General features: G+C 44.1%; 1 protein-coding gene across 2 annotated transcripts in view; it reads right to left on the bottom strand.

The window, feature by feature from the left end:
• Nucleotides 1-14,784, bottom strand: part of GAB3 (GRB2 associated binding protein 3) — an 88,381-nt gene that overhangs the window by 72,428 nt on the left and 1,169 nt on the right. The gene's annotated exons all lie outside the window — the stretch shown is intronic.

Below are 14,784 nucleotides of genomic sequence, written 5' to 3' on the forward strand. Positions count from 1 at the left end.
TCTTCTCTGGAGTCCAGAAGAGGAAACAGGACTAAGACATGTTCTTCACTGCCTTTTCATTTCTTTCTTCTCCATTTTCATTTCCTTCATTTCCATCTTTCCTCATCCCCGTTCTTCTGACTGGAACAAGTTTCTCTTTGCATTTGTGACTATTGACAGAGACTTAGTAAATGTTAGTGAGTGTTTTCCAAACCTAACAACTGTATCCCTGACTGCTCTGTGTAAGGCCCTGGGAATCTTGGAAATTCTCCCAGACCCCGAGATGAAAGAAAGCTTTTGCTAACAGCTTGGAGGCTTTCAGTAGCTTCCCAAGCCCGGCTCCTTTAAGCCCAGCTCCCAGTTTCTTCCCAGTGGTTTCACCTTGAAAACATTCAGGAAGTTTGGGGTGCGGTTATGTGTTGCAGAAGGTGAACATCATCGAAGAAACAAAGTCCTGGTTAATGTTCTATTTTCTGCTGTGCTTTACTCAAGGGGGCCCCAGTCTCCGCCTTCTACTTCCTCGCCAAGGGGGCCCACAAAAGCCAGGGGACCCGAGGGCGGGGGGTCGGGAATTTCCAGGAGCAGGTTAAGGCTCCTCTCAGCCCTGGCTCAGTGCCACCAGCCCAGGGATTGCTGTGACCCTTCAGCCTGATGGGCCTGTAACCTTCTGCCTGCCACTACACAGAGCCGGGACTTGTCGCAGGCGTGGAATAACTTCCTGTGATTGTCCTGGAGATGGTCTGGCCCACGAGATCCGCTTCCAGGGCTTGTCAACAGAGGCAGAGGAGTTCTGGATCTCTGCCATGTGGATGGAGACACCCCTGCATTTAAGGAGGAAGACAGGGCAGGGCTCTTGCTAGGATGTGAGCTCCTGAAATACATGGGATTGTGGAAAGCATTTGGAACAGTTGAGGTCTAATGTGCAGGAAAATCTCTCTAAAATGTACCCCCCTGGCTCCTGGTGCTGAGAGTGAGCTCAGTCCATCTTGTTGAGTCAGTTGATGAATCTCTAGCTCATTCCACCTGTAATCAAAATAAATTCTGCCTGAATTAAATATTTAAATAAGGACATATTTAAATTTAACTGTTTAAATAAGGACATTTAAATTTAACTGTTTAAATAAAGACATATTTAAATGTAAATAATTGAATAAGGACATATTTAAATTTAAATATTCAAATAAGGATATGATTAAATTTAAATATGTAAATTAGGTTATGTTTAAATTTAAGTGTGTGAATAAGGGTTTGTTTAAATTTAACTATTTAAATAAGGAATTATTTGTATTTAAATATTGAAATAAGGAAATAACAGGACTGAAAAAATAGAGGTGGCCATTGACCTAACACCAGCCTCTGAGAATGCTTTCTAAAAACAGGACATGACAGCTACAGAGAAAAACCACGCCACACATTCATTCCTCAAAAGTTAAGATGTCGATGCTGTGAACAGGCACGCTGCCCATGACTCAGTTGCCAGGGTGCAGGGGGCAACAGAAAGAGGGTGGTGGGCAGGAGACGGGTGCCAGCTGGTAGGCTGCTAACAGCCCCAGAGGGATAGTTACAGGGCAACTCATGTGCTCAAAACACTGTTCTGGCTGCAGGAAGTTGCCAAATCCACTTCCCAGCCTCTGGTCAGCACAAAACTGTGACTCAAGTTGTTCCACACAGGAACCCAGAGGATGCCACTGTTGACCGAAGGTCCTGTCTAGGCCTAGGAGGAGCTGGGCTCACAGAGGGCACCTGCCTGCAGACTTGTCCCAGGTACCTAGAGAGGAAAGGAATAACCTAGCTTTTAACTGGGTTAAAGACTTGCTGGGCTGAAAGCACATACATCGATAGAAAGAAGAACCCTTTACTGTTCACAGTTCAAGGCCAATCCTCTGGGCCTCCTCCCTGCTGGAACCCAGGGCATTTCTGGAGCCTGGGCACACACGTGCCAATCAGGGTGTGGTCACATTTGGGGGTGAAGTGATAAGCAGCGGTCTCAAGCGAGCACCTCAAGCCACTGCCCGATGCCTCTGGCTTCAGTTCTGTTCCCCACAGGGTCCCTCTCTGCTCCTGACATCTGAGAGTCCAGGTGGAGCTCATGCCGCTGTGTAGGATTTTTCACGGGCATCCTTCAGAAATCTTTCTCCTATTTTGTCAAAACTGTACCTTTCCAGGGGTAGATAAGAGGTCTAACTGATCTAAGGTCTATTCCATGAGTTGGTTAGATTTTCCTGCTCTATTTTGGACTTTAAAAAAAAAAACAGTTTTTCTTTCATATTGGGTTTTAGCTGATTAACAATATTGTAATAGATACAGGTGAACAGTTCAAGGACTCAGCCATCCATATACATGTATCCATTCTCCCCCAAACTCCCCTCCCATCCAGGCTGCCACAGAACATTGAGCAGAGTTCCCTGTTCTGTCCAGCAGGTCTTTGTTGGTTCTCCATTTTAAAAATAGCTGTGTGTACATGGATTTTTGGACTCTTTGATGAGTTTCACAGAGGGGAATTATATAAACATGTGTTCAGAAATGTCACTTTCTTCCTCAGAAATCTCTTTGAACGCTCTGGCAGTCACACCAGTCCAAGGCAAAAGAGCACCTTGTTGTTTAAATGTGTATTTGGCTGGTGTCTCATGAGGCTTTATATTATTTCTTATGCATCATAACCCTTTGTAGACCTTTTTTATTTGCCCATTTTCCCACTGCCATGCTGATCTTTCCTAATGACTGACAAGGATTATTAACAGAAGTCATGGGTATAAACTCATCTGCCTTATACATTTGTATTGTTTTTGAAGCATCAGTGCCTAAAATCGTGCTTGGCATACAGGAGATGCTCAGTAAATATTTGTTGAAGGGCTGAAGAAATGAATGAAGAGAAGTGTTTTATTCTCAAATAGCAAAAAATCTGTCTTTTCCTTTATCATTTTTCTAACATATTTAGACAGGTTTTCCCCACCTCCAGATCAGATTGATATTCGACAACATTCTTTTGTAGAAACTGTATTTCATTGTCTTCCACTTAAATGCAACACATCTAGAATTTGTTTGCCATGTCTCTATGAAGTGAGATTGATCTATATTTTTAAGAATTTGTTATCAAGGTTATGAAGAAGTTTGCATCTTTTCTGTGCCCGAATAGTTTAAAGAGTATGAGAGTGAGCTGTTCTTTAAAGCTCAAAAGTTCTCCAATATTAAAACATTTGAAGTCAAGCATCTGTCTCAGAAGTAATTATCCATTTCTTTCATATTTACTTTATACTATTGACCAGAACAACATTTTAGGGTGTAACACTGTGAAGAGTGGTGCTCCTTTCCGGCAAGGCCATGTGAGAGTTCTCTGCTGTGAAAATTTGGGTGGAGTTAAATTACAGTTTAAACTTCAGTTTAATTTCTAAGTTACACCATGCGCAGGGCCCAAGAGCCCAAACCAAGGATTTCTTGTCAGCCCTGAAAGCCACAATGTAACAGACTTGCTTCTTGTGAAATAGGAACTAGTGGTGATGAACCGAAACAGCCACTGAAAAGGAGGCCTGAGACAGGACGACCAAGCAGCCCACAAGAAAACCTAGCTGGGGTGTAGCTCTAAGGTAGGCATGGTTCTGACGTGGAAAGAAGGCGGAGGAAACTGAGTTACCAGTGCTGTGGAATGCATCGTGAGACTCTTGACTGGAGGGAGACAGACAAGAACACAGGGAGCTCCATGCCAGAAGGAAACGGACTTTGATCCCTGACAGGAAACAGAAGATTATAAAAAAAGTATTTTTCGCCATTTTCTTTTTATGTTGAACTAGTACAGGAATATCATTGCCAGATGTCAAACAAGCCAGCATCATCTGCTTCGGCTCTGTCCCTACAGTCAACTGTCAATCGGCTGCCAGACTGATCGTTACAACGCACGTCCAATCACATGGTTTCTATGCTCGGAACCCACATAAGGTCTTCCTTCCTCACTGAGAGGAAAAGTCCCAGGCCTCTTCTTAGATCCTCTAAGACCTGACACCAGCCCCCCACCCTCTCCCATCACCTGTCTAACCCCAACTGCTCTTTGCTCACTCCCTGGGTTCCAGCCCAGCTCATTGCTCCTGGAACATTCCAGGTGTGTTCCTGTTGGAGGGTCTCTGTGTTGAGTCCTTCGTCTCCTGTGTAAGCAGTGGGGCATTTGAATTCCCTGATCCTTGTGGATGCCTAAAGTCGAAGCCAAAAGGTGTCTAGTGGCCAAGAGCAATCCCTCAAACAGGACCTGCAGGCGTTAAGTCACAAAAAGACAAGCAGATATGATTCCCTTCCATGTGGAAGTAGACGAATACTGCCTCCAAAGGCCAGGAGCTCTGTTGAGATTTGGGATGGATTCATGATACGAGGCTCTCAGAAAATAAAGACGTATGTGAGTGTTGACCTGTTACTATCGAGAGCTAGGTGGTCCATAATCAGGGAGGTGAATCAGAAGCCAGCTTTGAATGAAAAAAAAAAAAAAAAAAAAAACAAAACAACAACAAGGGGTGACAATAGCCTGATTTCTCCACTCTCGCTCCAGGTTCTGAGCACGTGGGAACTTCTAACTGGAGAAGGACCTGTGCAGAGAGAGTTAGCTGGGCTTTTCCTTTGAAGACATCATCCAAGCAGCTCATCAACAGTGACAAGCCAAACTCCTCGAAAGGCCCCTCTGGGCCTTATTCTGATATCATTTTGCCACTTGGCCATATCTCCTTCTCTGTTAGGCCCAGGTCTGGAGGTGGGTGTCACTTGATTCTTGCAAATCTCTGAAATGTTTCCCTCTTTGTTGCTTTCAGCAACCAGGTCCTCCATCTCCCCATCCTCTTCCCTCTCAGGTCCTGACACATTCCCTGCGACTCTGTGACTCCAAGTGGTGGTGCTCAGTTGTGTCCAACTCTTTGTGACACCCTGTGCTATAGCCTACCTGGCTCCTCGATCCATGAGATTCTTCAGGCAAGAATCCTGGCATGGGTTGCCATTTCCTCCTTCAGGGGGATTTTCCCCACCCAGGGACCGAACCCACGTACCCCACACTGGCGTGTGGATTTTTTTGCCACTGAGTCCACCTGGGAAGCTCTCAAACTCAAAGACCTGCCCCCAAACTAAGGTCTGTGGTCCCACGCTCCCTCCTGCATGGCCTCTATGATGTAATCAGGACTACAAAGATCTGGACAGATTGGCCTGAAGGCTCCTCAGTGATCAGAAAGGGGAAATTCACCAGGAAGAAAGGAAAGGCCCAGTCCCTAGGCCTTGACAAAGCAAAACATCAACAGCACACGTAGAGGCTAGAAGAGAGAGAGAGAGCTCAGCAAAAGCACAGAGGAAAATGTGGTTCCCTCGACAGGAAGCCGGCATGAGTCAGCAGTGTGGTGGCCGCCAGTCCTGAACCAGGGGGACCTGCAGTCTCCAGCAGGGGAAGGGGCGCCTGGCTCCTCTCGGCCTGAGGCTTTGATTCCAGGAGCACACTCTGTCCTGGGAGCAGCTCAGAGGAGGCGGGTCTGTGGCCCAAGAATATGGAAGGATCAGCAGCATCCACCAGCCATACTCAAATGCCTGAGAGGAACCCAAGTCAGTGAGAGCAAGTGTGTGTTCCACGTAATCTCACCAGGTAACAACAGTGGGCAGACTGTCCAGTTGGAGCTGTCACACACCTCTTTGGGAAGAGTGTTATGTAACCAGTTTCCTGTTGGTAAAGTGTCCAAACAACACGTGATCGCTCAAAAAATGTGGCCAGTGTGTCATGAGATCACCGCTGATACACTTGCCAATCACTGAAGTTTACAGAACTGCACTGTGGCCTGGCCTGCCGACCGCCCTGCTCAACAACCTGTCTCTCCTGAATGTTTTCATTAAGCAGTTGACACCTGACATTGGTTATTTCTCTAGAATCATTCGCATGTTCTTACTTTCTGCTGCACTCCTACAAATAGCCTTTCTGTTCTAGTTTCCCTTCCAGCTGGTCTCCCCTGCCAGTTCAACCTCAAGATCACTGCTGCAGACCCCAACGCAATCTGTGAGCCCCCTAATTAAATCCTCATCGAGTAATAGTTCCCTGAACCCAATGTGCCCAGTACTCCAATGCAGGTGTCTGCTTCTCAATGTGCAAAAAGCTGACCAACTCCAAGACTTAAATCGTTGGGCGAAGCAGGTCTGGGAAACTCAACTCTCTTCTAGCTTGTGTGTATGGGTTGAGATCCCCCAGAACCAACCTGAGTCTAATGCTGCAAGGTGTCCAGGGATTCCAGCAGGTCTTCTATGTGAAATCACGACCACATTTAGGAGAGACTGGACCCAGAGCATTGGAATGGGACACTTGACAGTGTTGAGCTGCTTCTAACTGCTCTGATCTCCCCAGTGCCACTGGAAGGGCCGCCAAGAAGTCAAGAGTCCTCAAGAAAGAAGGTTCCAGTCACCTCACCAGGCAAAAACACCTTTATCAGCTAAAGAAAGAAAGTGAAGTCACTCAGTCGTGTCCAACTCTTAGTGACCCCATGGACTGTAGCCCACCAGGCTCCTCCATCCATGGAATTTTCTAGGCAAGAGTACTGGAGTGGGTGGCCATTTCCTTCTCCAGGGGATCTTCCCAACCCAGGGATCCAACCCAGGTCTCCCGCATTGCAGGAAGATGCTTTACCGTCTGAGCCACCAGGGAAGCCCAGCTAAGGCATGGTCTTTCTCCTTTCTTCTCCCTACTATTTTCTGTAGGGTTTGCTGGTGGTGGTGAACTCCAGCTCAGTGGCCTCACTCAGCCTGTCAGATACCCACTCTCTTTGACATGAGAGGGAAGGAGCAGGTAGGCAGTAGTGACAGTGGGTTTCTCACTAGAACTAGCTCTGAGTTGTGGTTTGGGGTGTTTTTTCCTGGCTGTTTAACCTCAAAACTGGTTATCCAGCCCTCTCAGCATGTCTGTCAGAGACCCAATATCATTCTGATAAGCTCTTTTTCTGCTGAAATCAGTCAGGATCAGCTTCTGGTGCTTGCAAAGTAAAACCTTGACTGGTACCACATCTACAAGGAGTATGTGGTCCATCCAAGTTTCCTCATTTCTAAAATGCACTGAAATTGAATGAAGGAATAATAAATAAAAAAGGAGAAATTACAGAGCTATAAAAATTAAAAAGTAGAACTAATAGTAAGCAAAACACTGATTCAGTGCTAAAACAAAACTCGATAAAACAGAACACACCAAGTAACCTAACCAACAGGGGAAAAGCGAACAGAGCCCAAACTCACAATGACAAGAAAGCAATATCTCTGGGAAGAGGAAAAACAAATTGTAAAAATCATAAGAACATTGTATAAAATTATATGTGATGAATTTGATGGCCAGAATGAAACAGATACTTTTCCAGGAAGAGTATAATTTACATAACTGACTCAGGGAAAGATAGACTAAACAAATCAATTTCCATAAAAGAAACAGAGTTGACAAAGATCTAAACACACCAAAAAAGCACCAGATATAGCTTAGAGGGGGATTCTGCCAAAATTGTAAAGGGCTGTTAATTCCAACTCTACTTAAAATATTCTAGAATATGGCAAACTTCCAAATTTTTTTATGAGCCAAGTATAACATGTATGCCAAAATCTGCTAAATATTGTACAGAAATAAATAAAGCCAAATTTAAAGCCAAAGACCAGTCTCTCTCATGAATATTGATACAAATATACAATATAAAACATTTGGTTGGCCAAAAAGTTTGTTTGGGTTTCAAACCCTGAGTGAACTTTTTGGCCAAACCAATATTAGTATGAATAATCCAACAACACAATAAAATTATACCTCGTCCAGCTGGTACTTTTTCCAGAAATGTAAAAGTGGTTTAATATTAGATGATCTATTAATAGAATTCATTGCTTTGCTAGATTTAATGAAAAAGTCATGTGACCATCACTAGAAAAACTGAAAAACTTCTTAATAAAATCCAAAAATGACTTTTGATGGAAAAAAACTGATTAATACAGGAATTGTGGAATATTTCACAGGAAGAAAATATATTCTCCTAGCCCAAAAGTCAATACATTCCTTTTTTAACAAACAGCTTTATTGAAGTATAATTGACACACAAAAAACTGTACATAACGTGTACAATTTGATGAACTTGGCATATGTAGACACCTGTGAAACCATCACCACAAAGTAATCGATCCATTACCTCCCAAAGTTTCCCTGTGTTCCTTTGTGTGTGTGTGAATGTGTGTGCACTAAGAACACGTACATGAGATCTAACCTTCTCACAACTTTCAAGTGCATAATACAGTATTGTTGGCTATAGCCATTATGCTGTACAGTCAATCTCTAGAAACAATTTATCTTGTATAATTGAGACTTTATACTCTGGTGATTCAGACGGTAAAGAATCTGCCTGCAATGCAGGAGACCTGGGTTTGATCCCTGGGTCAATAAGATCCCCTGGAGAAGGGCATGGCAACCCACTCCAGTATTTTTGCCTGGAGAATTCCATGGACAGAGGAGCCTGGCAGGCTACAGTATGTGGGGTCATAAAGAGTCAGACACAACTAACACTTTATACCAAAAGGGGCCAGCAATCCCACTTCTGGATATATGCTCAAAAGAATTCAAATCAGGATCTCAAAGAGATATCTGTGCTTCCATGTTCATCAGAACATTGTTTATAATAGCCAAGACACAGAAACAATCTAAGTATATTCACTGATGGATGCATGGCTAAAGAAAATGTGTTATGTCCATAAAATGGAATATTACTCAGCCATTAAAAAGTAAGGAATCTTGCCATCTGTGACAACATGGATAAACCTGGAGGACATTATGCTAAATGAGATAAGTCAAGCACAGAAGAACAAATACTGCATGATTCCACTTTTAAGAAAAGGTCCCTAAAATAGTCAAACTCTTAGATGCAGAGAGTATGATGGTGGCCCCCAGGGAACAGGGGTAAAAGGAAATGAGGATTTGTTGTTCAATTGGTATAAAGTTCCAGTATCTTTCTTAATAGAAAAACACTGATCTTGACTTGCTTGTTTTTTTTTGTTTTTTTTTGTTTTTTTGGCTGCACTGTAGATCAAAATAGGCTTGCCCATTGTCAATACTACTTTTTCACATTGGGGTGTTACCCAACACATTTGGACAAAAGGGAAAAAAATGAGATACATAAGAATTGAAAACAGAAGTGGTAAAATTCTGTTTTGGATGACATGACTGTCTACATAGGACATCCCCAAAGAAAAATCAACTGAAAAACTACTACAAAAAAATAAGATAAATCAAAGGTAAGAGGATAGAATATTAATATGTTGAAATTATATTGGACCAAATTCTGTGCATTTCCAGCTGAACTTGGCCCCACCTGCCTTCCAGGCCTGGCTGCTCGCTTTATGCGGAGCTGTGGCCTGTGCTGAGAGTCCTTCCCCACCGTGCCCAGGTCTGACCCAATGAACCCTCAAATAGTCCAGAGCCTTCCACCATTCCTGGATTCAGATTAGACACCAGGCCACAAAACATTCGCTTTCCCAGTGGTTGCCCAGAAAGACACTGAGAGACAGGCGCCATAACCAAACTGGGAGATACATTCATCTCCCTTCTTTGTTGCAAAAGACCGTCTCAAAGACAAACTGATTCTATAGAGCCTGTCCAAGTTCATCCAACTGACCCAACCAGTGGGTGTGTTTTCTCATGAAACTGCAGCCAATTCAGTAACACACTATTTTGTATTTTATTTCCTTCCTTTCCTATTTCCATCACTCTCACCACACAGAGATTACAACCCCAACAGAGCCTTGGCAAATAAGCTTTGGCTCAAGTTGTGTTTTCTAAGGAATGCAGGTGAAGATAGAATCTAATAGCCCTACAGATACAAACAACAGTGAGTAGACATAATGGAGAAAGCCCCGTCTACAGTAACAACAAAGGTGAAAAAACAACACACACAGAAACCCCAAATAGACAGAAGACTAATAAGAAGTGTGCAAAGACCTATGTGAGAAAAACCTGGAAATACTCTTCTAAGACATAAAAGCTGACTTGAACAACTGGAAAGACATATTTTTTTCTTGGATATAAAGGCTCAACACCATAATGTCAGTTCTCTCTAAGTTAATTTAAAAATCTAAAATAACCCTCCTTTCCAATAATAACAGATTTTCTTTTGAAAGTAAGCAAGCCAATTCTCAAGTTCATGTGGCAAAATAAAATCAAAACTAGCCAAACTAACTCTAAAAACTCCAACAACAACAAAAAAACCCACCAACAATAAAGGGGGACTAGCCATATCAGTGGAGGCTTTCCTGGTGGCTCAGCGGTAAAGAATCTGCCTGCAATGCAGGAGACCTGGGTTCTATCCCTGGGTGGGGAAGATCCCCTGGAGGAGGGCAAGGCAACCCACTCTAGTCATCTTGCTTAGAGTCCCATGGACAGAGGAGCTTGGCGGGTTGCAATCCATGGGGTCACAAAGAGTCAGATATGACTAAGCAGCAGCAGCCATATCAGTATTCAAGTCAATTGTAAAACCTCTCTAATGAAAAGAGCATAATAATGACACATGAGTTGACAGAGATACAATAGAAGATAACAGAAAATCCAGAAATTGAACCAGAATGAAATATAGGAATTTCATCTATGATAAGGAAGGGCAGTATTTGACATCAGTAGGGATACAGACAAATTTTTTAAATAATTTTGTGTTGGCAAAATTGTACAGCGACTTGGAAAACAATAACATCAGATTCGTTTTTTACATCTGCACCAAGGTAAATTCCAAAAGGATCCTGAATCGAAATATAAAAAATAAAACACAAACCAGGGCTCCTGTCTGCTTCTGCTCAGCAGCTCAGACCCAGCACCTAAGTGTCCCAAACACTGAGCTGATGACATTCCTGGGGAAGAAGGGCTGTGGGCCTTGCCAGAAGGAGGAGAAATGTACGAACTCACTGCCCCAGCACAAGGCCATGCCCAGTACAGGGGCGATCACCCCTGCTGGGCAAGCAAGTCGGAGCCCCAGGCTTTGGCAGGAGGGAGCCGAGGGTCACACTTTCAAGTCAATCCAGGTGATGCAAATCCCACCCCTGGCCACCTGCCAGCATCATCATTCCCCCAAGGCTGATGCCTAACCTTACCTGCAAGTACCTGCGTCTCCCCCGTAGACCCCAATGCCTCAATAAACCCAAACACTCAGGGGGGAATGATCAAATAAAACAAAATACAAACAAAAACAAAACTATACAAGCACCAGAAGCAGAGTCAAAATACAAGTGACAAACCGGGGAAAAGTATACACATCTCTTCTCCCAAAGGACTAATCATCTCCCAGAAATTGCAGCTAAAAGACCAACAGGGAGAAGGCACACACATGTCAAGACATGTTCAATTTCCCTCCACGTAAAAGAACTGCCAATTCAAATGACACTGAAACACCATTTCTCACCTATCAGATGGCAAAAAATGTCCAAGTTTAACATCACATGCTGTTGGCCAAGCAGTATTGACACTGCTGGAAGGAATGCAAAATGGAACATTCGTTAATATCTATGGATTCTAGATTCACAGGCCCAGCAATCCCAGCTCTGGAAATCATCCAGGTGTACCTGCACAAAAAGGAAAGCATCACCTGGACATTGTTACTAGTTGTGGCCATGGTTGTACACATCAAGAGGGGAAACAACTCAGGGGTCCAAAATAGGGAAGTGGTTGAATAAACGTGGTATGACCACACATCAAGATGCTACACAGCCGTCAAAAGTAATGAAGATCTCTCATCACTGACATGGACAGAATCCTAGAGTAGTAACATTTTTTTTGAGAATTTTCAAGATTGACTCTCTTCCCAACTTTCAAATCCACATTTCAGTATTACTGGCTACAGTTGCCATGCTGTATATTAATATCCTCAGATCTACTTATTTTATAACTATAAGTCTGTACCTTTGGAGCACCTTCACCCACGTCACCCATCCACCCCCCTTCCCCTGCCTCTGGCAACCACCAAGCTGTTCTCTGTATCTCTGAGTTAAATTTTGAAGAGTTTACATAAAATTGAGATCACCTGGTATTTATCTTTCTCTGTCAGACTTAATTCACTTCGTATAATGCCCTCAAGTTCCATCCATGTTGTTGCCAATGGCAAGATGTCCTTATTTTGGATGGCTGAATAATATCCCACTGTATATATATGTGTAGATAAAGATGGGTCTTTACCTCCCTGGAGAATGAAATGGCAATCCACTCCAGTGTTCTTGCCTGGAGAATCCCATGGACAGAGGAGCCTGGCTGGCTACAGTCCATGGGGTCACAGAGTCGGACACGACTGAGCAACCAACACTTCTTTATCTATTCATATGCTGATGGGTACTTAGGTGGCTTACCTTACCTATTATAAATAATGATTCAGTGGATATGGGGGTGCACATACCTTTGTGAGTCAGTGATTTTGTTTCCTTTGGATAAATACCCAGAGATGGAGTTGGTAGATCATATGGTAGCTCTGTTTTTATTTTTTGAGGAACATCCGTACTGTTTTTCATAGTATATGTGCCAATTTACAGTCCCACCAACAGTGTAGGAGGGTTCCCTTTTCTCCAACATCTTTGCCAGCATTTGTTAACTCTTATCTTTCTAACAGCCATTCTGATAGGTGTGAGGGGCTAGCTCACCTGTGCTTTTGGTTTGCATTTCCCTGACAATCAGTGGTTGAGCCTATTTTCATGTGCCTGTTAGCCATCCATTTGTCTTCTTAAATGAATAGACAACGGAGAATGGAATATAGACTAAGGTACCTTTTGTGCAAGAAAGGGGAAAATAAGGAGCTATGTACATATGTCCTTGTATTTATATAAAGAAATATTGGACAGGTGAAGGAACAAACTAAGAAAAAAATGGTTACTTGAGGGCTAAAGGCAATTAAGATGGATGATGACAGAGGGGAGAGTGAGATTTCTCCATGTATGTCTTAAATATATATATTTTTTAATTTTTGAAATATGTAGACATAATATCTATTCACAGACACAGAAAAGAAACATGGTTACCAAAGGGGAAAGTGGGGGATAAATTAAGAGTTGGGAATTAGACACACACTAATATGAATAAAACAGATAAACAGCAAGGTCCTACTCTGTAGCATCGGGAACTATATTCCATATCTTGCAATAACCTATCATGGAAAAACTCTATAGCTGTATAGCTGAAAGTAACACAATACTGTAAATCAACTACAGTTAAATTTTAAATTTAAAAGAGCAGTCACAAAACTAACTTGGCTCATGGATTCAAGAGGATGAAACAACAGCTTAGCTTGCACTGAAAGACTTACCTAAAAACAGACTCAGCTTCTGTTAGTCATTTAAGAAACATGAACAGAGTACTACTTGCTCTGGCCATGTAAGAACTGAGTTATTGCCTTGTTTGTGCTAGTAGCCTGCTTTTTTATGTCGCTGTGTTACAAATGTTACGGTGTGGACTTCTGGAGGACAGGGAGCAAGTCTTTTTTTCTCGATGACACAGGGCCTAGTTCAGAGTTCGTGCTCAATTAAAAGAAAGAAGGAATGAATACTCCCTATAAGATCTGAACCAACAGCGGCTGAGTGATAGCGTCGCGTTGCCTCGCGGCCCTGACGCATGATCGCCACCTAGTGGCCACAGGAGATTCCTGCAGAGCTTAGAGAGAGAAACAACTTCGGCGTGTGTTCCGGAGATGGCTTTCAACCAAAAAGCATCAAAGCCTGTCTAAACGACTATGTCCCTCATTAGAAAATATTACCCTTTCTGATCTTGGAGTGTTGGGAGGATGCCACTGAGGCAGTCTCGCGTCCTAAGTCTCCTCCACCACCACCCAAGCACACGCCCCACACACTAACCTGTGCAAAGTCCACACCTGCCACACCTCCACTGGACCTCCCGAGAAGGAAACACATGTGATAACAGGTGTAGACGCTCATGGCTTTCCCCAAGTGGACGAGCGGCTAATCAACTTTCCTAAGCCAGTCTCGTCAGGACAAGATATACACCAGTCCTAGCCAACAACCTTCCACGAACTTTGGTCTGCAGGTTCGCCAGCTTCCTGCAGCGTCGGACACTCTCCAGTAAAGTTTTAAAATGGCTCGTATGTCGAAGGGCAGAGAGGAAACCTGCCTCGAGCTGGCTTTGCAAGGCCGGGTCTGTCGTAGACCATCACCACCTCCCCACCTTTGAACGTCAGTGAGTTTTCCAAGCAGCTGCACCCTTAGCAAAGCTGTTGAGTGCTTCAGAGCCCGAGAAATATTGGACCTCGTGTTTAGGGACTGGTGGACCCCAAAAGAATGATGAAGGTAAACACTGGTCGTAAATCAGGGGAAAAAAATCTATGGCTGTAATGAGAAAATGCCTCTAAGAGACGGACACGAGTCCGCTCCAGGCTCAGCGGAGAAAGGGTCTGAGCAAGTGTACTTTGCAAAGACCTTGTCCTGCTGACGCGGCTGGAGAGAAGAAATTTCGAGCCGGGGGTCGTCCATTTAAGATGGTGATGGGATGCGTAGGAAGGGGAGGTCTCCAGAGCTCCCCGTGTCTCCTCCTATCGAAAGCCCGCGGTACCCATAGGTACCAGCAAAGAGGGGCGTCCGAAGAATGAGCTAAGAAGGAACAGCCTGGGGAAGACCGCAAGGGCGGCGGTGTCCGATGACAGTTACGCGGAAGGATGGGGCTCGCGGCCCATCGCCGCCGCGGCCCCGGAGACCGGGACGCTCTTTCGGGAGGTCCCGCACCGAGACCGGGGTCGGCGCTCGCCTCTTCGACGTGCGATCTCGCTTTGCCGGCTGCCTGCCTTGCCCGCCGCCGGAGCGTCGGGGGTGGGGAGGATCCCGGGG

The sequence above is a fragment of the Bubalus bubalis genome, chromosome X (genome assembly GCF_019923935.1).
Source record: "Bubalus bubalis isolate 160015118507 breed Murrah chromosome X, NDDB_SH_1, whole genome shotgun sequence".
NCBI classification, from domain to species: domain Eukaryota; kingdom Metazoa; phylum Chordata; class Mammalia; order Artiodactyla; family Bovidae; genus Bubalus; species Bubalus bubalis.